Raw genomic sequence first — 3,446 nt, 5'->3', positions numbered from 1 at the left:
TAAATTCTAACACACAAAAATGCTGCATTCAGCAACACAAACATCTTTGAAAGCTACATGTGGCAGCTGATTTCCCTCGAAATTGTCACAACTTTGAGTCCTGCAGGAAATGCACATCTCTACCTGGTGCTCATCTGTTCCAGTTCTCTACATGTAACGTTGATTACAGATCTTAGCAGAAAGAAAGCAAGCAAGCAAGCTCTGAGTTGTGCATCACTCTAATGGGTGCCCCTGCAGAAGAAGGCCTGCGTGTAAAACTTGCCCCAATGCCATCCATCCCTTACAGGCCAGAGCAGGAGGCAGGAGGCACAGAAGCACTGGTCAGCACAGCAGGTCAAAGCCCCCCATGTGGGAACCGCCCTTACATTGAAAAAAAAATGACTTTTGGCTGCAGGGTGAAATTTTTCCTTGCCTTAACACAATCTCTACCACAAAATGACTCTCCTGTTGCCTTAAGCCACAACTGCAGAGGGGTTTTGCTCACTCAGCCACATCTATTAGGGGTGACTGGAAGATGAGATTTGCAGGACCCCATGGAAAACGTTTCTGGCTAGTCCTGAGAGAAGTTTATTATGCACCAGATATTCCTACAGCCATTCCCAAGCATGATGAATAAAAGACAGCAAGTACATGCTGAGAAATTTTTTTTGGTTGTTATTATTTCCACAGCCAGTTTGGAAAGTGAGGTACCACCACAGCATCTTTTCTTTCCTTTCCTCTTCAAAACTGGTCATCAAGAAACCCTGACTTTTTGGCATACCCAAAGATGTTAGAGGCAACACTGGAGCATGGCATTGGAGATCACATATGAAAGGATCTCAATAAGAGAAGAAAAAGAAACTGAAAAAATGAACCCACAAATCCACATCTAATACACTTCAAACAGATTATAGCTGAACACTACAATCAACAGTTGGATTTGATGAATTCAGAGATTGCTTCCAAACTAAATTATTCTGTGATCCTATGAAATCTGGCATCTAACCATGCAAGTTAGAAAGAAAACATCTGACAGGAAAACTGAGGGCTTAAAGAGACGATGTCTAACCATGATGTCAATTAGCACCCAGCAGGCCCTTGAATTTGACCTGTTTGTATTGTTTGACCATCTTCTTCTAGGTGTGCAGCTCTCCTCACAACTACCTGATTAAGAATATGTTTTTTGGAGTCACTGTGTCTCTGGAGAAAGGTGCATTAAATATGCTAAGGCATCTTCATGACTCCATTCCGACAATTTTAGTAAGAATTCCCTCATCCTGCCACTAGATACACATAAGTTTTCATGTACACAAATTTTAGTACCTGCCTAGAACAAGAATTTCTTAACTTTGTCCTGACAATTTGTATGCATGAGTGGGGGTTGAACATTTTATTTCTACATTTCCGAGCAAAAGAAACTAAGAAATTATTGAGGAGTATAAACAAGCCCTGTGTCACTGTCATTTACCCTTACAGAAAGTCACACATGGTGATATTTATTTTCCACTGTCAAAAAACACTGGTAATGTCTTAATGCTTGGCAGCCGCAGTATCTAATCCCCTGCTGTGTTCCTTTCCCTTTGTCCTGCCAAAGCTGAAAATTTGGAAAACGAACATACTTTGAAACTGTTTTGGCTAAATGGTTTGTTGATGAGAGGGAAGGAATCTGTCTTTTATACTACACAGCACCAAAATTCTTCTTAGTTGCATGCTGTATACATTTATCTTCAGTTGTTATGCACTTGTACAAATAATTTTTTTACAAATTCTCATAAATGTTATAAGGAGTGGAAGCCCTTCTAGATATACTTTACCACACCTTGAGTAAAAAGCCGCTGTGCAGTTTTTCTGTGACTTATTTTTGTGTAGTAAGTGGAAGCACTCAGAGACTGTCACCATAAGCAGTGGATTTCTTTGCCTTAGAGGACAAGGGAAGGATGTCCTTAATATCAGATAGGGGAAAAAAGGCAAGAACTCCAAGGCTTGCACACTACCCTGCCTCACAGGCAAGATCAACAGTATCATCCTCACGTGTACTGCAAAGTACAATGTGATACAATACCCCAACTTGCTTAATAATAATGGAATAATGGAATTATTCTGCTAATAATTAATAGAAAAGAAGGGGGGGTTTCAGAGGGAGAGTGTTGTGGTCCACTGATATCACTGGAGATTCTAAACTGCATGGCAATCATTAAGACCCACACAGATGTGGGAAGTTCATGTAAAAGGGACACACATGCATAAGTGTGACTTTCCAGAGGACCACCACACAGGATGACAAGGAGAGACATAGTGTGCCCCTTTTCCTGTTCCCCAGAGAGCAGCTGTGTGGAAGTACAAGCTACCTCCAAGGACAGCTGAAATGGATACTTCACTGTCTGTAATATCATCAGTCAAGCCTCAAATAAAGTCTAGAAGAAGCAAGAAATGTGAGAAAATTGAGGGACTTGCTGAAAATTGAAAGATAAAGGAAGACTGCAGCCAAAGTAGAATGTCTCCTGATAAAATCTGGAGATGTAAATGGTAAGGTCAGTAACAATGCTCCACTGAAGGCCCAGACATGGCCAAACACTTTGGAAGGGTAACAGTTTCTCGCTTTATACCTTCATACTCTACACAGTTGAGTATAGATATACTCTACAGATGGAAGGACCAAGGCAAGGAAGAAGCAAGAAAAAAATTAAAAGATTTCCTAGTGGAGCTGTTTGATATGGCTCTTCTGGGAGGACTGCAATATGTTATCGTTTATGTGCCTCCATAACAATGAGCACAGTGTAATGCCGGCACTATAACTCCATGTGAGTACACTTTAAAATACTAAACCTAAGCAAAAGGACATATCAATATAATTCCAAACATTCTCCAACCTAAATAACACTACTACAGCATACTTTAAAGGAAATCTGAAAGCTTTTGTCAGTGAAAGGTAGGGTTCAACACAATGTTTTAACCAGCAAACCAGATGTAACAATAAAGGAAAGAAATACATTTTTGTCTCAGCAATAATATGCTTCAAAGGTGCAGTTATACTGGATACCTGCAGTTTGCTGGTATTAAAGAAGGGTGGCCTCTGACCCTCTGCTTCATAATTCACTGCAAGCAAGCAGGTATCCTGTGTAAGTGGCCATCATTTCACACGGTATTACTCACTTGCAAGTATAAATGACTACAGCTGGCCCTGCATCCCTGTCTGGACTTGGGTACCCAGCTAAGCAAGAGGGTGTGCTGGATGAGACAATACTCTTTTCCGGAGGGTCGGAGCTTTCCTAAGGATCACGGGCTCCCTCATACCTCAGTTAGCTCATCGACGCGGTCGTATGAACCTCCTTTTGCGAAATTAAGAGCAGTTTCTCACAGACCGCCTGACTTGAGGCAGCCGAAACACAGATGCGTTTTCCCCTGGGATGCCCTGTATTTATGTGCTTATTTATTCTAAATACTAGTCGCGGAGTGCGGGACCGAGC

The sequence above is a fragment of the Acanthisitta chloris genome, unplaced genomic scaffold, assembly GCF_000695815.1.
Source record: "Acanthisitta chloris isolate BGI_N310 unplaced genomic scaffold, ASM69581v1 scaffold7142, whole genome shotgun sequence".
Taxonomy (NCBI): Eukaryota; Metazoa; Chordata; class Aves; order Passeriformes; family Acanthisittidae; genus Acanthisitta; species Acanthisitta chloris.
The sequence above is the reverse complement of the archived record's forward strand: the minus strand, read 5'-3'. Positions refer to the sequence as shown.